This window comes from Rhinolophus hipposideros, assembly GCF_964194185.1.
Source record: "Rhinolophus hipposideros genome assembly, chromosome: 20".
Classification (NCBI taxonomy): Eukaryota; Metazoa; Chordata; class Mammalia; order Chiroptera; family Rhinolophidae; genus Rhinolophus; species Rhinolophus hipposideros.
In genome coordinates, this window is record NC_138066.1 from 50,404,994 (window position 1) to 50,428,051 (window position 23,058).

Genomic DNA, 23,058 nt, shown 5'->3' on the forward strand with positions numbered 1-23,058 from the left:
CCGCCCCCGCCGCCTCTGACAGGGCCGTTCGCGCGCCCGCCGCGCTCCTGCCGCCGCCGCCGCGGGCCCGCCCGAGCCGGAGGCGGACGGAGCGCTGCCGGCCGAGCGCCGAGCTCCGAGCGCCACCGCCGCCCGGGATCCCGGGCCGCGTCGGAGCCGCCGTCCCGCCCGCGGGCGCGAGGAGGAGGGCGCGTCGCGGCGTCGCCGGGGCCGGACCTGGACCTGCCGGGACGCGCCGCCGCCCACCCGCCCGCGCCGCCGCCGCCCGCGCGGGGACCTGAGCCCGCGGCGCCGGCGCTGAGCGGGCCCCCGCCGCCCGAGCTCCCCGCAGGCCCCAGCGCGGCCGTTGGAGTTGTCGTCGCGGCCGCCGCCAGGCCCGCGCCGCCGGAGCCCCGCCGAGGAGCCGCCGCCGCCGGGGACGGAGCCCAGGTGAGCGCGGGCCGGGCTCGGAGGTGCGGAGCGGGCCGAGCTGGCGGCGCCGCCTTTGTTCGGCCGGGCCCGGAGCGCGGGGGCTCGCGGGTCCCGGCGGGAAGGGCTGCGCGGCGCGGGGCGGCGGGAGGCGCTGCCGGGGCTCGGGGCCGGGCGCGCGCGCGGGGAGAGGTTCGCGGTGCTGGTCGGGGGCGCGGGGAGCCGGCGGGACCGCCCGGCGGGCGGGGACACGTCCGCGGAGGTGGCTGCGAACCGCCGCAGTGGTGCCGCGGGCCGCTCCCGAGGGGCACCGGGCCGCGTTTCTGCCGGCGTGCGGGAGCCCGGCGTGGGGCGCGGGGCGCGGGGCGTGGGCCTGCGGGCCGTTGTGTGCGGGGAGGGGGCGCGGGGCGAGCGCGGGGAGGGGGCGCGGGCCGCGGGGGACGCACCGGGAGGCAGCCGCGTAACCCGAGCGCCCCGGCGCCCCCTGTGCAGCTGTACCTCGTGGAGGAGCTTTGACGGGGTGATTCGTCGCTCGTAAAATGTGCGGGCGCGAGCGCAGGGGCCCCCGGCGGGACGCGGAGCGGGGGCATCTCCACGAGCGCGCGGGAGCGGAGCTGCGGCGTCGCGGGCGGGGGGGCAGCCGCCGCGGGTCCTGCGGCTCCTGGTGCGGTTTCGGGCGCCGGCGGCGTCCGTGGTGCGGCGCGACAGGGGTGAACCGTCTCGAACCTTTGCCTCCGTGAGATTGAACCTCCATTTGAGTGGTGTGCTCAGTTATTTCTGGGCAGGAGCTGCAGCTTGCGAACTCAAAATGGTGCTCTGTGCGTGTCCCACTTGAGCGTCTCGCAGGACTTGCAAGTTGGGGCGTCTGGCTGGGTTAGGCCGTTGTGTTGGCTCCCGGTTCGGCGTTCGGGTCGCTGTACTTGGGCGGGGGTGGGGGCTCAGTGTGTAACGATCACCGGGAGAGGCTGCTGCGTCTCTGCAGGTAACTGACCCTGCGCGAGCCTCATTTTATGCACGTTGTTTCCTACACTTAGAATTAAGTAACTATGGAGATGAGTGAGACGCTGGCAATGTGGCTTAAGTGATCTCAGAGGACCGTGGTGGCCCGTTTGAAATGTGTACGGGGTGCTGACCATTATGTGCATAGATCCCAGACTTCTTCAGTACCAGTTCTATGTGAAAGGATAAAGGATGAGATTTAGCCCCAGGCCAAATGAACTTGGTTGGCAGAGGGCACCTTGAAGAAATTGACGTTCTAGAACCACAGACGTGGTGAGGGTCTTTGAACACCTTTTAGCGTGGCCCCCCTAGGATGCTGCTTTGTTGGGGAAAAGGATGCAAAATGACCAATCCAGTTATAGTATAGAAATTAATTTCACCGTTGGTGTTTACAGAACACAATAGTCTGAATAATACTTTGTTTACCTACACTGAAAGTTTTTTGTACTGAAAGTTTTTAATATTTGTATTTTCATAAGAATAGGGGTTGTTAGGTTCTGTTTTTCTTTCACACGTTTGGTCATGAGAAATTGGTAGCCTAGAAAATGGTAATAGTAAAATTGTTGGTTAAGTTAAATTATACTTACGGTGACACAGAATAATGTCTTCCAGTTAGCACTTCCTTAGCCAGCCAAGTGGATCTGCGTGTCCCAGATATCATTCATACACAGACACACCGGGGGTGCCAAAAGAATGTGTACAAGTGGACACTTTGGTCAGCGTTGCTCAAGCAGTAGTTCACCACAATCAGAGGCAACTCTTGTCATTGCAGAAGTCAAACGTGACTTGTATAAATCTTTTGTTATCGGTATACATTGAGTAGTACTATTTTAATACAGTTTTCCTTTCTTAAAATGTGTATATGTATTTTTTGGCAACCTCTGTATATATATTTAGACTTGATTTTATTATGAGGATCTAGTCTTAAAAGCCTGATTCTAAGTCTTCCATGTTGCTTTTCCAAATCAAAGACCTGATTGACCAGTACCTCTGTTTTATTATTAAAGTATGAAATTAAATAAGATTGACAGTGAGAATGTCACAAGGCTTAATCCTAACTATTTCATTTTGAATTCTGGCATTTAAATATTTTAGTAGTAACCTGGGGTATATGTAAATGTTGATTTTTTTTTCCTCCTCTCAATGTTTATTGTTGTTTTTTTTCAAGTGGCATATGTTTTAACACTTTAACAAAGATTATTTTGTAACAGATTTATATTTATACTTAGTTGCCTCAGAAATTTTGGAACAAATAGTTGCGTTAGAGTGCTAATTATGAGGGAAACTGGGGTGAACTGTTTCATTCAACTCTCAGTGATTAAAAAAATAAGTGGGGAGGAACTATAGGAAACTTTAAATTACAATATTTCTCACCACCACCACCTTTTTCTTAAGCAGCCAGCTTTACTGAGATAAATTTGTGCTTTTCCAAATGCTGCCATCTGGCTCACTTTCAAAACCAAACTGGAGGGGGGTAGGTCAGGGCTGGAGTGGGGCAGCTCTCTTCCTTACAGAGGAACGATTTCAGTTGGAAAGAAATGAAAGATGAACTTTCTACAGTATTGGCTGAGAGTGGGGTGTTTGCATTACTTCCCAAACTCCAAGTGAGGGCAGTGAGGTCCTGAATGTCAACTTATCCTTGGTGGACTCAAGAAAGGGATACTAATTTTCAATGAAAAAAAAAAAAACACGACTAGTGGAAATTAGTTTACTTATCTATTATTTGATTTGAGTATATAGAATGTCTTTGGTATTGTATAACTTCCCTAACAACTTAGCATTTTAAGGCTTAAGAACCACTTTAAAGACTATTTGTGGGCCTTTTGGGCGTTCCCCAGTAGGCATTATATCCGTGAGATTGCATACTTACATCTTAGATGACTTATTTACCCCTCTGTCGGGGTTTATTGTGCAAAGGTGATATCCGAGAGGATTTTATAAGGGAAAGCTAGATTGGCTGTGAAGTTGAGGCTGTTCCACATATGGGAATAGCATATGAAATAATTAAGATTGGGGGATGGAGAAAGCAGAGTACTTAGCCAGAGCGACTGAAGCCTGTAGGAAAAGCATGAGGAATGGAGGAAAGAGGGGCACATTAATACCGTGTTTCCCCGAAAACAAGACTGGGTCTTATATTAATTTTTGCTCCGAAAGATGCATTAGGGCTTATGTTCAGGGGACGTCATCCTGAAAAATCATGCTCGGACTTATTTTCCGGTTAGGTCTTATTTTCAGGGAAACACGGTAGAGGCCGTGGAACCTGGAAGAGGCCAGGCCGAGGGAGTAGGAGGTGGAGTCCTGAGCAGACAGTGCATAGAAGGTTCTAAGTAAGTGGGGAGGAACCACGGAACTTTGTTTTTATTCTCTTTCATTGAAATTGTTTTGGCTTCTTACTCATGATTTGGAGACAATCTAGTGGGTTTTTATCTTTCATTGCAGCTTCATTTCAGAGCATCTTCTGATGTTTTAGATGAGCTCTAAGGAAATCTTTTGAGAGTGTATTGGTACTGTGTCCTATTTTCTGTGAAAACAGATTTCACAGTGAAGGTGACTGGATTTTAGTTGCTTAATTAAGACACTTAGCATCTGAATAATTTTGTATGACGATGTCATAGATTGAAGTAGGGAGAACAGAATATCATGAAAGCTAGCCTTTTTAAGGCAGATTTTCAGATTTTCTTGCTTTAAGCCAGTCTAGTCGTGATTATCTAAAATTTTACAAATCAAATAATGGTTCAGTCATGAGAAGAATGTTCTTTACTTTGCAAAATAACATACAGTAAACTTTCTTTAAATAGACTTTAATGCAATAAAGATGTTCTCAATTACAAACATTGAGCTTACACACAACTTTAATATAATTACTTAAAAATATAAAGGTTACTGGTTCTCAGAAATAACTGTATAATCTTGTGTAGCGATTGTATGTCCGAAGTCGAAACCAAGAAATGTGTAATCCTTGCCCAGTAAACTTGTTTGAATAACTTGATTCAAATAATCTTGTAAGTTTTCTTTTGTGCAAAATTATGCATGTGAACTGTAACTTATTTAATGAAAAGTAAAACATGTATTTTAATTCTCCAAGTGGGATGTGACAAGGTTTTACTTGTTAAAAATATGGTGAAAATTCATGCCCTTTGTGCCATTTTTGGAGTTTTACTAAAAATGAATTCTTTTCTTGGCCACAGATGCTTTCAGAGAATGAAGCAGCTATTGCGGGATGGAGAGCTGTTGTTAAGAACGCATTCTCCCTCTGTAGCCCTCCGAAGGCTATAGAGCTGTGTGCAGAGCTAGACAATCTGGGCATGCAGCCATGAAACATCACTGCTGTAGCACAGATAGCTGTTCGCACCCTCCTGAGCGCGCCATGGCTGCAAACCACAGCAGAAGGAATGGCCCTGGGAAAGCAGCGTTCACTGCTGTTTTGAACTCTTAATATTCCGTGTTGGCTCTCAAAGTTCCAGCTATGCATTGGGGTTTCGGTTTTCTAAGATACAGTAATGATTAAGGATGGGCAAGAATATGGCTTCTGAAACATGTCTCTTCTAGGCCAGTGGATTTAAATATTTGCTCTAGGAAATACGGAGTGGCAAGTTACCTGTCCCAAGGTCTCCCTCTCCTTATTTGCCTCTCTGTCGAGATACTTCTTTCCCTTTGGAGAACGACATGCCCAAAGACACATAGGATCGCGGGGCCACTGGGTCACAGCACGCGGGGCCCAAAGGGTCATCTGGAGGGCCTGAGGGAGGGATGGAGTGGTCTAACGTGGCTGCTTCCCACTTTGCTTTCTTACAAACCTTTTTGGACACCAAAATTTAAAAAAAATTTGAACGTGAGTGTCCAAATATGTCAGCTCATCATCATCATTATGAGGTGACAGCGTTTTCTGTGACCAACATCTGTTTGTACAAAACCCAGATAATCCCCTGTGATCCTCTAGAATGCCATCACCTGGACAGATGTTTTTCTCTGGAAGGACTCGGTTTTCCTTTTTTAGAACCTTCTAGACATTAATACTCTATTATATCTTCAGAATGACCCTCCTCTGAAGGCCTGAACTGCAGACCTGCCATGCCACAGTGTCGAGGCCGATGGTTCTCGGCGGTGGGCTAGCGCCTGTGGAAGGCTGGGCCTTTTGGGACGGGCGGGCCCCCCGCGGAGGGCCACGGTGGTGTTGGGGTGTGCGCTTGGTTGGATTCATTTAGTGTGCGCAGTCTGGCTTATTAAGAATAAGCTCTCTCACAACTGAAATCAATTGCTTGGGTTGAGCCTGGCGAAGGTATTGTTTACTTTTTATCCCCGAAGATAATTTCCTTTTAATTACTCTTTTAATAAGCAGGGAAATGTAAGTTAAAATAGCAACCGGGAATTAAAGTAAGATCTGAAATTGGGCAGTGGCACATAGATACAACTTATCATCTTTCCAAGCATTTGGGCTTTGAAAAGATGTTAACAGCAGAGTTGTTCAGAAATTAAGCTGGGGTGGGGGGTGAAGAATTGCTGCTTTGATTGTGTTATGTTTTCTTACACTATAGATGAAATATGAAGTGCTGAGCAGGAGGGAAAAGAGTCCTGGGCAGGGAATTTAATAGGCTTTGTTCTTCCGGAATAGGCCAGCGTTATAAACCAGGTTTTCCTGGGTAAAGAGATGAGGGGAGGGAAGAAGGTGATGGCTGTTTGGCAGCAAGTACATTTCAGTCACTGAGGACAACTGAAATGAGGTGGGGTGGGAATAGTTAGAAAGCATCCTCTCTGGTAACCAGATCTCCACTTAAAACTACTCTTCAAACAGGTACAACTAGTTTTGGAGTATGTACTATGTGCTAGTGTGCCAAGGACGTGTTATTTAATCCTCACAGCACTCGCGGAAAATGGTTGCTTTTATTAATTCCATTTTACAGATGAGGAAAGGAAGGACAGACAAGGCCGTAACTTCCACAGATCCTACGATTTGTAGGCCGTGAAGCCAGACTTCGGACAGTCCACTTCAGAGCCCTCCACAGGGATAAATAGCTTGGATCATTTGAGTAGCTTTTACATTAGCCTCTCTCTCTGATTTGTGTCCCACTGATCCATCTGCTAATGTTACCTGGTTGCTTTTGGGACACTTCACATGTGTTACCTATTTCTCGATGGCAGCTTATAAGGGAGGTGCTGTACTGTGTTCATTTTATAGGTGGAGAAGCTGAGGCTGACGGAGGGTGAAGAATACCCCGAAGTCTCAGCCTCAGTAAAGAATCCAGGTCCCTGATGCTGGACGCTGAGCCCTTTATTATCCCCTGTGCTGCCTTCTAAAGCCCGAGCCCGGTCACATGGTTTCTTCTTGACTCCACCAAAATGGAGTGCCTTGTGTGTGCAGGAAGTAACCACAGTGAAGGAGCACGCCGTCTCCGTGCCCTCCTGCAGTTGTCCTCCTGGGGAGAGAGAGGCACCGAACCAGTAAAAACAACGGTGACAACAACAAAAATGAGATAGCAATGAAATGTGAGGCTTCCTGAACACACATCTGTGGTAGTGTGTAATTAGGTGGCCATATGCCACATCTGCCCTCATGAAGATGCCTATTAACATATTAGATGCTCGAGAAGTTCAGCAGCAAAAGGAGTATGTTTACCATTGTTATCCAGTCTTTCCCAAACTTCTGTGACCAGCAAACATTGTTTTCTCTTCACACCGCCTGCTAGTTCAGTGGTACAGACTTTGAGAATGTGGAAAGAGAGTGCCCGGTCATCGAGAAGAGGAAGGCCACCCAAGGGCCACAGGGGTCAGGCAAGACTTCACTTACTGATCCGGGAAGAGAGAGGCCACAAGGAGACCAGTGGGTGGGCAAGCCGCGTGGGGGGAATGTTTTGGAAAGTGCCTAAGACAGCGGCTCGGACTCACTGTTTTTATTGAATAAATGACCTTGCGGTCTGGCTGTAAGTGGAGGTTTTGTGTTGGCAGTAAGATTTAGAGGGGATGCATGGGTAGAACCTCCTTTCTTTGGCTGGTAGGAACTATTGATGGTTGTTGATGGGCATGGCATGGGCTCAACGATAGATTAGAAACTTCTGTGGAGCCAAGATATAGCGGGTGGTTGGAGATGAAATTGGAAGTGTGCAAACCCTGGCGATTGCAGTTGTCCATGTAAAGTGATGCAGGCTTGGAGATGCCTAATGGTAGGGTCGAACTGAAAAAGGTGTAAGGAAGAGTAGCAGACAAAACAATATGAATGATTGGCGTGGGCCGTTGAAAGGAATGAGTTCTAAGAGGTCAGGCATAGTACTCTCTGCTCTTTCTGGAATGTGTCAGAGAGGCTTTAAACTAAGTAAGTAAAGAAGTTCCGCTGAAAACATTTGGTTATATACATACAGAGAGTCCTTTTATTTATTTTTGTAAATTTTTGACTGTCAACCCACGGAGATCTTTAGATTCGTCCCCTCCCCCTCAATACTTCTCCCAGTATTATTTTTATGCTTACATTTTAAACTATATGATGCTTTTCTTTAATGAGATATACATTCTCATATTACCATACAAGAAAGTACCGAAGAAAATAAAGCCAAACTTTTATAGAAGTTCAGATCATGTAGAGCATCAGACATTTGTCTAAAATGTTTTTTTACAAGCATATACTCGTACCAACGCCAAATCCTTTCAGCACCTTCTGGTACTGGTGTTTAGAAATAAAACACTTGTGCTACTTCCAGTATCTCATGGAGAAGAGGGTCCTTTTAAAATGCTGATGGTGAAAGATGACACATAAGATAGCAGTTTGGGAAGTTTATTGTGTGAGGTTCTAGGGTAGAGATTTGACTCTCAGCATAAATCTTAAGTATGTAATGAGCCGTGTAATAATAGGGTTCTGCTGTTAATTATGGTGAATACTCTCAGCGAAATCAAAGTTTCTTAGTAGTGGACCCATTAGAAGAAATCTTAACTCAGACTTTATATAACAGTCCCAGATATATTGTAAACTTGCGGGATATTGACGGAAAGAGAGAAAACAAATCATCAGTATTTCCAGGAAACATAAGATCAGATCATAACATAAATGTATACCAGTGTGAGTAGTGGCTATGTTGAAGTTACCAGAACTTTTTAAAGGTTAAATAAATTTAATAGATTATTCCTTAAACTTAAGCTATAATAGATTCTTTTTTAACAAAGAAATTAAAAACAACAAGGTTTTTTTTTAACACTCTTGTCGAGGGATGGGAAAACTTTAAAACAGACAAAAATATTATTTACCACACTCCAGTGATGAATAGGAACCTTGGTCACCATCGTACTTTGTGTATATTATTGCTGTGTATTTCATTGATGAGCGTTATTTATTCTCCCTGTTCATTTTAGACTCTAAACCCCTTACAAATTAGTGATTTGCAAAAACCCTTCACTGTCGGGATCATTTCTCTATTAGATTTGGAGTTACTTCACAGCAGGGATAGTAACAAGTTTGTCTTTGCATTTGTACAGTGTTTTGTGGCTACTAAGATAACGTTTTTCAGTATTATTTTGAGTCATCTGATTCTAAAGAGGTGTTGCTTCCACAAATGATAGTGGAGGAAGCGGAGAGATTGATAAATGAATACTTTTCCTCCTTTCTTCGTCTTTTTAGGATAGTAACTGACCATGACTTCAACTAGTCTGCCCAGACTCGGGGGGTTTAGCTGCAGTTGTGAGCAGCGTTGTGTGGCTGAGTCCTCAGAGGGCTGCCTTGCTCTGTGTTTCCTGTGGGGACCCATAGGAATGGGCGGCTCCCTTTCCATGAGGCCCCTGCCTAAGTGCCACCAACCAAACTGTGAAGAAATACGGTGTGACATTTCTTATGGACATTTGAACTTTAGGCATGATAGATAAAATTGTACAAAATAATTCCTGGTTTGCCTTTTACAGATCTGGTAACTCCCTTCAGATATTAGACCATTGGAAAAATGAGTTATAACTAAGGAGATCATTCTGGCCTATCCAAAATGTCTGCTTAGCGTATATTAAACTTAACTATTCTATTCTCTAAGGGAGCTCTATGGAAATCAGATGAAATTTTTAAAGGATATTGTCAGAATTCTTTTTCTTGAAATCAGTTTATGTTGACTCATAATGTAAGTACTCCTTTAGCAAAATTATTGGATGTGGTTACTTAATTAACTATGCACATGCCTATTTTACCTTCGGTGGCAGGATTTGGCACATTTTAAGAATATGGCTATTTCTCTTTAATTTGTGATTTTTCATCTAAATCTCAAATTAGTGGACATCGATTTCAGAATTCAGCCTTTAAGATCACTCAGAAGGTTTTCTAGCCTTTTATTTGTATTTCCCATAACATCCCCTCCCCCACCCTTTGTAATTTGCTTTTTTCATGTTCTCAGTTTTTTGTTTGTTTTTTTACATTTTCTCTCCTGAAACTTTGAACTTCAGAGACAGGAGTAAAAGCTCAGTTTGAAGCAACAGACTGAAAAGTGTGCTTTTCTTTCATTTTGATATATTATGTTCCAAAGCCCATTTGCTCTAATGTTATACATTCACAGCTGGAGAAAGGATTCTGAACTTCGTAGTAGCTATTGTTTTTGAGTTCTTATCATGTGCCCAGTACATAGCGCTTAATACTCAGGTATTCTCTCCTTTATTCTCCTCAGTAGGTGAGAAAAGTGAGGCAGCTTGCAGTCCTGCTGTGGACCTCATTCCGATGGATGGAGTGATTTTCAGTATCTTCAAAGAACTGAGATCTTGGGGGCCCCAAATTTGATCTGTGGCATATGACCTATTTTAATTTTAAAATATTATCAAATGTTACATAAATAACCTGTGTCTAATGGATTTGCAGCCCCAAATAGTATAATTTGGGACTCTAAAAATGTATTAAGAGAAAACAAACTTTGATGTGTTTATAAGAAACATTATATTAGAAAAACCTGGTGGTAAATTCTCTATTCTCCCTGATTTCTAACTGTGACATCTAGAATGAAGCTTAGGCAGGAGCGTGTCTGAGACAAACATAGATCTCACAAGATTGGTTGTTTTTCTTCCACAGCAGCAGATCTTTCTTGAAGCATTATTTGAAAAGTAATGTTACTGAAAATTTTAAGCCTATTTAAAGGGATTCTAGTTTTGATCCAAATTATAAAAAGTAAGAAGATGTTTCTGTAAAAATAGATGTCACCTTGAAACTAGAATCCTTTAGTTAATGGGGTAAGCCAGAAGTAAGCTGCCTTTGATGTATAAGAGCAGCATATGAATGGGTGATAACTGTCCTCTACCTAATTCAACTACTTCCTATTCAATCTCAAATCTCTATTGGAAAGCAATTTCCCTGACTTGACCCATTTTAATTCTGTATTGTATCTTTCTTCTGGCTCTTTCAACACATTCCTTGAAGGAATGGAGTGTTGTAAACCCTTACAGACAGAGGAGGTAAGGAGATTCCTTTAGAATAAGCATGCTGTCTTTTGTTTCATTATTTGGCTCTCTGATTGGAGGGATAACAGTTTTGCTTCTTTACTTAGATATCAGTTTCCAGAAGATACAAATCTTAAATGACTGAGATTGGTAGAGAGCCACATGGGTATAGGAAATAAAAAAGGTGTGTGGGTAAGGGCCTTGTTTAGGAACATGGACAATTTAAGGCTGTTATCATTTTAATAAACATATGCAATAAGCCTAACGATATTTCCATATTTTTAAATGTCTCTTTCTCTGGACACTTAGGTCTCTTGATACCGTTATCTGTTTATCATTGGTACCTCCATTAGTCACAGGTATGACACGCTGTCATGTGATAACATTTAGTACACATTCATGGCTTAATGATTGCTTGAATTGGCTGCTGTCCTTGCCAGATCAAATTCTAAATGTCCTCACATACCTAACATAACACCACTCTCCTTCATGAAACCTTCTCTAACTTGTGTAAATTTTCTGTTCTCTGTCTATACTCACGCCATTGGTGACCTCATTCAATCTCATGACTTTAAATGCCTCACATACCCTGAAGACTCGTAAGTTTTCTATCACCAGCCTGGACTGCTCCCCAGACTCAGTATTTGCATATCCACTTGCCTTCTTCACATGACAGTTTAAAGAGCGTTTCTACCTCCCAGACCCAGAACTGTACTCCTTCTCTTCCCCACATCTGCTCTGCTTGCATGCCTGCCCATCATACTGGACAGCACTTCCATCCTTCTAGCTGCTGCAGTCAAGAACTTTGGAGTCCCCTTGACTCCTTTCTTTCTCTCCATTTGTAATCCATAAGAAATTAAATAAGAGATTTCTAAATAACCCATGGACAAAGAAGGAGATCACCAGGGAAAGTTAGAAAATACTTTGAACTGAATAAAAAGAGAAGAAAACACACATACCAAAATTTATGTGATGCAGCTAAACTGTACTAAGAGGAAAATTTATAGCTTTAAATGTCTATATTTGAAAAGGAGAAAGACCTCAAATCAGTAACCTAAGCTTCCACCATATGAGTCCAGAAAGTAAAGAACAAACTAAACTCATAGTAAGCAAAAAGGAATCAAAGATTTGAGTGGAATCAATGAAATAGAAACAGAAAACTAGTAGAGAAGATCAATAAAACCAAAAGCTGGCTGATTAAAAAGAGCAACAAAATGGACAAACCTGTAGGTTGACCAGGAGAAAAACAGAAGACAGAAAATACCAAAATCAAGAATGAAAGAGGGGACATGAGTATTGACCTTACAGAAATTAAGTAGATACTATGAATAACTTTATACCAACAAACTAGGCAGCTTAGATGAAATGGATGAAATCTTAGAAATAGACAAACCACCGAAACTGACTAAAGAAGAATGAAAAATCTGAATGGTCGCATAACAGGTAAAGAAATTAAATGAATAAATCTTGCCACAAGAAGAGCCCTGCTCATGTTGGCTTCACTGGTATATTCTGTCACACATATAAAGAACTACTGTCAAGCCTTCATAAGCATTTCCAGAAAATGAAGGAAGAGGAAACATTTCGCAGCTGATTCTATGAAGCTAGTATTGTCATGATACCAAAGCCAAAGACATCACAAGAAAATAAAACTACAGCCCAATATCTCTCATGAATATAACACAAAAATCTTCAAATAGTAGGAAGCCAAGTCCAGCACCATATGAAAAGGATTATGACAAGTGGGATTTATTCCCAGGACTACAAATTTGGATTAACATCCTAAAATCACTTAATGTAATATATTGATAGAATAAAGCACAAAAATCACATGATCCAATAGATGCAGAAAAAGAGTTTGACAAAATCCAACACCCAATTGTTATACAAATTCAGAAAATTAGGTGTAGAAAGGAACTTCAACTTTATAAAGAATATATACGAAAAACATACACAAGAATTTAACATCATACTTATTAAGGATGAGTTACGAAATGCTTTCTTCTTAAAATTGGAAACAAGACAGGAATATCTGTGTGCTTTTCTTCAGTCAGCATTTTGCTGGAGATGCTAGCCTATGCAATCAGGTAAAAAAAAAAAAAGAAATAAAGACAACTAGATTGCAAAGGAAGAAGTAAACTGTGCTTACTCACAGGTGGCATGATTCTGTTGAAAACCCTAAGGAATCCACACACACATACAAAAAGGAAAAAGAATAAAGCTACTAGAACTAGTAAACAAGGTCATAGGATGCTTGGTTTTATCTGGGGTTTTTATTACCATTACTATTTAATACTCTTTATAGTCAAGGTGATAATGGATTAGTGACAACAGTATTATTAACTAGAATTATAGCTTGTGCATCTGCTGCGTTTCCAAGAATAAGTCTTAAGTAATTTGAAGTGTTAAGAATTCGCAGGTCTGTGGGCGTCATAGAGGTGAACACTGAGATCTAGAGAGGTGGTGACTGCCTCAGATCCGACAGCTCTGGGCTCGAACCCAGATCTTGCAGAAAGCTGGTTTTATGCCTTTGGGCATAGGTAAATCAGCAAAGGAAAAAACATTGTATCAAACAGATTAGTAAGCAAACATTTAAAAAATTTATCTTGCAGTAATCAAAGAAAGGCAAATTAAAAACACCAGAAACTTTTGGAAACATAGTTGGCACAGTTTTAACTATAATCCTGAGGAGAATGAGAAAAGAAATTTTTCCACTCATGTTGCTAGTGAAAGTGGTAATATGTATCAAAAGGCTCAAATACCTTATTATCCTGGTGAGGTTATTTTTTTTATCATCTTTATTAAGGTTTGCTTTTCTTTTACATGTAATGAACTGCACATATTTAAAATATACTGTTAATTTTGAAATATGTATATATCTATGAAATCATTGCCACAATCAAGAAATGAGCATATCAATAGGTTAAGTTTTAAAGTATGTTGGTGGGAGTAGTCGGACAGTGCACTGGAAGAGAAGCAAACAGCAAACCCAAACCTAAGTAACCACTGGAAAGATGGTGAAATGGGGGTGCCATCCGTATAATTTTGCCTGTAAGGGTAGCTACACAAAACAGTTTTAAAAATATTTGTCATTCTTGTAGTAAGGTAAGTATCTTTTAAATGTTATTTAATCAAATCCTTCTTTTGGCAGTGAAATCTGTTCTTTTGAAAATATTGTGATTAAGAGCCGTTTGGACTAAATACACAAGCAAAGTTTCATCAACAAAAATGGAAGCCTACGTATCATTGCCACCTTTGTCTTGCCACATAAGATGTTGGAATGCAAACTACCACCATCCACTCTTACCAGTACTTTATAAAAGACGTTCCCATGCAAAGAAGAAGAAAGGTCTTAAAGGAGAGTCCTATAAATTGAGTAAATGTAGTGTTAGGAAACTCTCATAACTGATAACCAGTATTTGAGAACCGCTGGTATAAGTGGTCTTGGAAGAAGTTGTCAATTCTCGACTAGATTTTTAGGAATGCCGTTTATTAGCTGAATGACTTTATTTATTTGCTCTCTTGGAAGAAGTGGATAACAATGCCTCCTACAAGGTTATTGTAGAGATTAAATGAGATAGTGCATAAATTTGGCACAATGTAGGTATACATTATCTTCCCTATATTCAGCCCTACAAAGTCTATTCCTCACTGGCACACATTTGTGCTGCTGTTATCTGTTTGTGTGTATGTTACTGTAATTTCAGAGCTGTGATTCAAGTCTAGAGAGTGGCATTATTTTAACCCTATCATAGACATGACCATGGTGATCATGTTGGTAGGATTTGTAAGGGTGGGAGGAGGAGTTTGTTTTACCCTGGAAATATCTGCAAGTGCTGGCATATACAGTTATCCCCAAATACGTGGGGTAGAGATGGAATGTGTATTCTTTGTAGACTATTAGGATTTGTTCTTGTGATGATCATATTCTCAGTTTAATTTACTGTATTTCACACAGTGAAGTCCCAGCCAGGGTTCCAGAAATGCTTAGAAATCTGTCTCCTGTGGCATTTAATTATCATAATGTGGTAAAGCTTTATTCAGTAAGATCAGATACCTAACAAATACACAGTCACGTAGTCACTTTATATGTAAAGCTCGGTTTTCCCCTTCATTTTAGAGGAATGTTAAAGAGAGAAAAAAACAGAATACTTAACATGTTGCTGCTTGCACACAAATTGTATGAGTTATTACAAGTGTGTCCAGTTGTATCTGTCTTACGGCACTTCTTTTATAATGATTATGTATGTATACATTGTTTCTTCTATTAGATTATAAACTCCTCGACGGCAGGAGTCATGTTTAATTCTCTTCATCTTTTATGAAACTTCGCTTATTGGCGTAGACATAGCCGGCTCAGTAGGCGTTGTGTGACTGATAGAGTAACTAAATCTTCACGTGGTGTAGATGACTGGCTTCGCTGACAGCAGCTCTCCCTGCAAAGTCGGACGGCATTGGCGTGCCTGGTGACAGGAAAGCGGCCCCTTTCAGTCCCGCTGACACCCTCCTCACATCCACAGTCTGCAGCAATTTTAAAGCTCATAATGAAAAGCAAATCTCTGACTCAAAAATAGTAGATATTTATGACCTGGTACGAATCAAAAAGACAACTTTTAGGTCAAAAGGAAACAACATTTATTGAGCCTGAGATTTGTGCTAGGACGGGGTCTTTTTAAGTAGCCACAGAGTCCTTTGTGAATCCAGAAAACTGAAGTAGAATGGGAGGAATTTTATGCATGAGAGAATTTATCTCCAAAGTTTTTCCTTTTTAGATAATGTTAATAAGAATTCTTTCATACTTTTGAATACTGTGTAAGTTGTCTCAGAACTTTAAAAAGAGGGAAAGCTGTTCAGCTTACTTTTATGAAGCTAGCATAATTATGATGCTAAAAACATCAAAAGGAGAGCAACAAAGCTAACTTCGCATTTCTGTCACATAAATACAATCTGAGAATCTTAAGTAATTCACCAGAAAGTATAATTCACAGTATTCATATTATTTCTTTAAAAGCCTCTTTCTAAAAAGAATGTGAGACATATGCAGCAGCATATTGAATCAGTAGGAGAGTAAGACCAAGTAATGTCTATTTAGGGGATACAAAGAATCCTAAAATCCCACTACAGTAGTAGGTCCAGAAAGAAAATTCATAAGATTCTCTTAATTGCTACCTGGAAAGTCATTGAATAATTCGATGTTCTTTGAGACTTCAGCTTCTGGCTGAAGCAGTCTACCTGTAGCAGACCAGCCGTGCTACCAAAAACTAGAAAAGCTTGGTAGAACATCAGAAGCAACTGTTTGAAGGTGTTGGGAGCCACCAGGACATTGGGGAGTTTGAGGGGTGGTCTGAAGAGGCAGAATAAACATGACCCTTCAGAGGCATTTGCCAACTCAAATGCTATGACTGGACAGTGGAAGAGAAAACAGCTTGAGAAGCTAAGCAGAGTTCAGCAGACTCACGGGCTGGGAGCAGAGGAGTAGGGTCCTGGTAAACACCCCAGGCTTTTGGTTGGATCCCCTTCTCCCCTCACCCCCCAAAAAGTTTCCCCTAGGAGTAGTGGTGAATGTCAGAGTGATCCTGAGGGCCAGCCCTCACAAAAACTGAAAGTCTTGAATTGGCTGAAATCGATTGAAGTGGTTCACCTCTACTCCTAAGTGCCCATCAGAAGCTCTAGAGGGAGCCAACCTCCCTCCAGAGCCTCGGATTAGCCCCAGCATTTTTCACACGCGGTGACTAACATGCGCTCAAACACTAGGCATATATGACTGAAAGGCAAGAGAAAAGCCAGGCTGCGGCGACATGGATGGGCCTAGAGGGCATCATGCTAAGTGAAATAAGTCAGAAAGAAAGACAACATATAATCTCACTTATATCTGGAAACTAAAGAACAGAATAAACGAACAAACAAAACAAACTGACGCATAGTTGCAGAGAACAAACGGATGCTTGCCAAATGGGAGGGGCTTGGGGGGCTGGGGGACAGGGAAGGGATTAAGAAGTACAGAGTGGTGGTTCCAGAGCAGTCATGGGGCTGTACAGTGCAGCATGGGGAATATCGTCAGTAATGTTGTAATAACGATGTATGGTGTCACATGGGTACTAGACTTATCAGGAGGGAGGTCACTTCATAAGTTATACAAATATCCACTATGCTGTTTACCCAAAATTAATACAATATTGGGAGGGAAAAAGATTTACATTCCAAAGACAGATTAGAAAAAGGTAACTTTCAAGATACCATATTTCTAGTGATTTTAAGTTCTTGGGTAGGTTTTCACAGTGCTTAGAAAAAGTACATTTCTCAAATGATAAAGGTTTACAGTACTGTTTAGTGAGTGAAAATATTTTCATCTTTTAGTTTCTATGTATGTATTGGAAACAGACCGTACCTATTTGATTAGTCATATTTGGAATTGAAATTGTTAGCTCACTGCTGAACAACACATTTAGACTAGAACCTGAATGATACTCAGAAGAAATTATCTGTAGACCAAAACCAGCAACACTACCCTTTCCGTGCTAAGAATTTAATTTCTTTCCCGTTTTTGCACTACCAAAGAAGCAAATGGGTATTCTACTTGCTGATAATTAATGTATGCTTCAAGAAGTAAACTTTTTATATCATTTTCACATATTAATAAAAATCTTTAAAACTGGGTGATGGGTGGCTCAGTTGGTTAGAGCGCGAGCCCTCCACAACTAAGATTGAAACGACAGCAACTTGACTTGGAAAAAGTCCTAGAAGTACACACTGTTCCCCCAATAAAGGCCTGTTCCCCTTCCCCAATAAAATCTTTTAAAGAAAGAAAAAAATCTTTAAAACTATAAAAAGACATCTGCAGAAGATCCAGATATTAGGGTTATCAAACTTAGGCTTTAAGATTACATTGATTAATATGCTCAAAAAAATTAGATGACAAATAGAGAATTTTGGCAGAAAACTGGGAACTGTGGAGAAATATTAAATGGAAATTCTGCAATTGAAAATTACAGTAACAGATGGTTTCATAGCAGGTTAATCATAGGTGAAAAGAGCATTAGTGAACTGGAAGGTAGAACAGAAGAAAATATCCACACTGAAGCACAGAGACAAAAGGATGAAGAAAAACAGAAGAGACAAATGAGACACTATTAAAAGTCTAAAATACTTTATAGTTGGAGTCTCAGGAGAGGAGAAAGAACAGATCAGAAGCAATATTTAAAAAATGGCTGAGAATCTTCCAAAACTGATGAAAGCTGTCAAGTCACAGATTTAAGAATCACTGTGGATCTAAGCAGAATAAAAATAAAAAAATAAAAAAGGGACAAATTGCTAAAAGCCAAAGAAAGTCTTAAAATTAGCCAAAGGAGGAAAAAGACAGAATGGAAATCAGAGGACAATGGAAGGGTATCTTCCAAGTGTTGCGAGAAAATAACTGCCAACCTAGAAAGTTATACAAAGCACAAATGGAGTTAGAATATAGACATTTTCAGACAGACAAAAACTTGAGAATTCATCACCAGCAGATCCACGTTGAAGGCACTATAAAGAGTGTTTTTCAGGTAGATGGAAAATTATTCCAGATGGAAGCATGGAGATGCAAAAGGAATGAAGATCAGTGGGAAGGGTAAATGGTGACTAAATCTAAAGTAATATTAACTGTATAAAACAGTAAAAATAATAAATGATAGCAATACAAGCGCAGGGTAAATACAGCTAATATCCTAAGTTCCTTGTCATTTATATTTAAAAAGACTAATGAGTCTGGGCTATATGATGTAATATCCCAGGCAGCCTTTCCAGCCATGTGTAGTGAGAGATCTCATCCTAGTGCCCAAAGGCAGGGATCAGCACACTTCAGCCCACAGCCACGTGCCGTCTGCTGCCTGCTTTATAGGAAGTCGTGTTTTACTGGAACACAGCCGTGCCCTGTGGTGTACCTGTTGTCTGTGGTGCTTTCATGGTGCAGTGTTGGAGTCGAGTAGTTGCAATGGAGACCTATGGCCCACAGAGCTGAAAATATTTACTATCTGGCCCTTGATAGAAAAAGTCGGCCAACTCCTGTGCTAAAACATCCTCTGTATATAATGAATTCTTTGCACCTAGAATGGCATTAGGTGTGTATCGTCTTGGAAAAGTTCAAAAATAGATTATTTTTTGGAAGACCGTTCTCTCTTGGAACTTGAGTTGCGAAAAGCTGCTAACCACTAAAAGCATGGGAGAATTTATAGCTACTAAGCTAAGACGAATATGAAATGAAATAATCAAAAATTCTGGTCCAAAAGGAGAAAAAGGGAACATAGAATAGGTGGGACAATTTAAGTGATAATCAGACTAAATAGACTTCAAAGCAAGACACATCCGTAGAAATGAAGGAAATTTCATAATGAACAATGAGTCAATCCACCAGGAAATTGGTATGCACAAAATAACATAGCTTCAAACTACGGAAAGCAAAAATTAACAGAATCAAAAGAACTGAAAGATAAATTCCTTATCACTGTTTCTTCTGTTAGACACAAATTAGGAAGAGCAGGATATTTGTTTAATGTGGTATAAATTCTCAGACCAACTTTCCATAGCACACTTCATGGTAAAACCCTAAACGCAGTCTCTCACTATTATTTCACCTAATAACTTACTCTCAGAATTTCTGCTTCCCATCCAGCAACTTTGAGCTCTGCTGGGGGAGGTGTTCTTACGTTCCAATTGGGAAATGCTTCTAGCAGGGGCACAGAGTCGTTCCATTGAATTGGAACACGAGGTGCCACCCATATGGGGCCCTTTATGTCACTGAGCCAAAGGGGTCACTTTACTGACTGGAGTGCTTAATCCTGATTACTAAGGAGGAATGAGGGTGAGGCTACACAATGGGGCAAGGAAGATTATGTCTCTAATGGAGATTTTCTGAAGTGTCTCTTAGTAAGTACTTCCTATGCTCAATATTAAAGAGGAATGACAGTCTGCCATACCCCTACCCCCCAAAGGCTGAGCTACTGAGGAGTCAGATCCTTCGGGAATGAAGATTTGAGTCCTGTCATGTTAAGAACCATGACCAGCTGAGGTTCTGATTGAGGACAACAGAAATACGGGATGGATAGTGGGAAAAGAAAGCCATGGACCCATTCATGACCTCATGACCAGGTACAGAAATGAGAATGGCAGCCATTTAGCATAGTTTTTTGCTTTGCTTGTTACATCTGTATGTTCAACTTTTTCCTCTTTCCCTTATTTTATGTACAAGTTGTTAGGAGTTAGCTTGACAGTTTAGTCCTTAGAGAACAAAATATTTAGTGGGACTGGACTGAATTGAAGGAGTCATTAATTAATATAGCCAGTGATGGATACAGTGGGTGTTAGGACTGTGTTTGGGGAGGAGGTGAGAGCGTCTTCATTTATAGGATAGCTGCATGCAGTCAGGTGGAAACAGTCGTGATGCTTTCTGTAGTTTAGTTCAAATGTGTATAGAGGGTTGTGTGTGGAAGCTGAGTAGCCAAAGGGGTGGCCTGTGCCATTTACTCTCTCCTCTCGAAGTCTATGTAAATTCCAATCCATCTGTGCCCCACCTTGTGATACTGGAACTGGGAGGTGTGTGGACACCAGGGGCCAGGAATCTTGGGTGGAGAGGGAACCTCAGAATTCTGCCTCCCACAACGTGAAATAGAAATAAGATATCAAAAGGTGAAAAGGTGGTTTTTGCTAATAAATTACATACCCAGAAAACCCAAGATAATCAGCTAAAAAGTTATTTGATGCAATATAGATAAATCAGTGACCATTTGGGCAATGCATAGACTATTTGATCCTGATCCTATACATAATAACAATAAAATATGAAATGAGCCTAGAAATAAGCTTAACATATGTAGGAAATAAATATGAAGAAAACGCCAATTTCACTGAAAGAGGAGAGAAGTGGAGAGGTTTTTCTCGAATAGGAAAACGAAATCCTACAGAGCTTTCAGTTCAATTAATTTGTAGACTTAAAGCAATTCTAATTTTTAAAAAATATATGCTTTTTTTTGGAACATGACAAAATGGTTGTAAATTTCATCTGGAAGGATAATAGCATAGTTAAATAAATTTTTTTAAAAAGTAATGAGGGAAATTTGTAGTAACAGATAACCAAAATTTTATAAAACTGAAATAGTTAGAATAATGTGGTCCTGGCAGAAGCACACAATTATTAATGGAGTAGAATGGTCTTCAGGCCCATCTGTTATATGTGACTTTGATGTATGAAGAGTCAGTGTCACAAATGAGCAGAGAAAGGAAGGGCCATTTAGTCCTGGGATGCTAAATGACACACAAGCACTCATTTAACTACTTGATTTAAAAAGAAAGCAAGTTAAATCCTAGTGTCTACTACACACCTAAATAAATTTTAAATAAAGCATCATCTGTATAAAAAAATTAAGAAATCTAGGAAATAGAAATAGGAAATTTGGGAAATGTTTTTACACTAAAAGTAAAATCTCATGAAAGTTTTTTGTGAGATTTTATGGGAATTTAAAACTTCTGAATGCCAAAAGTAATTAATGGGCAAATTAAAAATGGGAAAAATGTTTACAGCAACATGATAAAAGGTTAATGCATTTAACATATATAAACTCTTATAAATTGATAAAGAACCCAACAGACAAGCCAGAAGATATAAACAATCAATTCACAGAAAACAAAATTCTTGTGGCTTAGCAAATAGGGGGAAGGAATATGTTCATTAATAATCAAAGAGTTATAAATTAAGGCCAATGAGATGCTTTTTCAATCTGATTAACCAAGATTAAAAATTGCAATACTCAGCTTATGAGTGTGTTTTGAAATAAAAGCACTCTTGTACTCAGCTAATAAAAATACAGATTATTCAAATGCTTTTGGATAACAGTTTCGTTACATGTATTGAAACAATTATACCCTTTTGTTTTAGAAAATCTGCTTCTGGAAATCTCTCTAGACAATAATCACAAATATAGAGCAAACTGCATAAAAGGGGATTAGTGATGAATATAGTATAAAATGGAAAAACCTAAATAAACGGGAATTGTTAAGAAAATTGTGATCTATCTGCACAATGAAAATATTGTGCTGTCATTAAAAATTATATTTGTGAAGCTTGTTTAGTGTGAGAATGCCTTGTTAGAAATTAAAAAACTATACAATTTTATATAAAGAATTATTTCAACCATACATATTTTTTAAGCTGCACTAAACATTATTGAGAGTGTGAATTAAGATGGTGGTCAACTGCACACGAGCCACCTCGTGCTAATAGCAGTGTTCACCGCTCTTCCTTCTTCCCGCGTCTTCTCCCCACCATCAGAGTTTCTTCTCTGCATCTGGCCATCTGTTAATCTGTTCTCACAGGAGGTTGCTCCCGTACTGTAATGATTTCTGGTGGAAAACTCACAGCTCCCCCTTTGCTTTTCTCTTTTATCTGAGCATCTTTAGACTCCATAAGGGTTCAGTTATAATCAGCACCTTTCGGTGCTCCTGTCTGTGTTTCAGACTCTAAAGACATCTTCGGTGGGATTGGAAACTACACAATTGCTTTTCAGTGTTGGATGTCATTCATTGGGTGTCGAATGTTTAAATCTCTTCTGTGTACATGTGCCTACAAAGGAAGAACAGTAATTGGGGGAAATAACATTCGTTTTCAAGGAAACTTCTGGGACTTTGGCTGGAGAGATGCACAGGTGTGTAGATTTAAAATGTAAGGAGCCACCTTCCAGATCATCAAGTAGCTGTGTGTTTACTACGGTTTTCTAAAGTGTAAGCTCCTGTAGGCGGGACAAGGCCATTGTCTGCCACGCGGTACAGTCTCAGCGTGTGGAAGCATGTAGCACACGAAAGAGGGAACGGCCACTAACTGGAAGTGTCTGCAACTAGGATTCGTTCCCTGGATATCCTTACACCTCCAACAGCCTGGCGTATTGTGGCCGGGTATTAATAAATAATGGAGGCACAAGTAACGAATGGATGTTGGAACGCCCGTGTCATCCCTCTGAGCCTGACCTTGAAATGTCGGTGTTCCTTAAGCCCCTGGCCCAGGCCCTCTTCTCTATTTACTCTAACCCCTTTCCTCCTTGATCTCCCCTATGACTTGGCTGTGATTTATAGCTCTATATTGACGTCTCGTAAGATTTTCTCCAGCATGCATGTTTCCTCTGACTCCAGAGTGATAATCTAGCTGCCAGTCCCCTTCCCAGTTGCTCAAGTGTCTCACACTCAGCACATCCTTCCCAGGGACATTTATGTTGGTGAATGACGCCGTCATGCACTTAGTCACACTGG

The 23,058-nt window shown here is 41.1% G+C and overlaps 1 protein-coding gene across 1 annotated transcript in view; it reads left to right on the forward strand.

Annotated features, from left to right (window-relative positions):
• Positions 1-291: 291 nt before the first annotated feature.
• The window catches only part of TNRC6C (trinucleotide repeat containing adaptor 6C), a 117,886-nt gene continuing 95,119 nt past the window's right edge, over positions 292-23,058 (forward strand). Inside the window, exon 1 of the mRNA XM_081029937.1 lies at positions 292-429. The gene's annotated coding sequence lies outside the window, so the exon portion shown is untranslated. The remainder of the gene's footprint in view (positions 430-23,058) is intronic.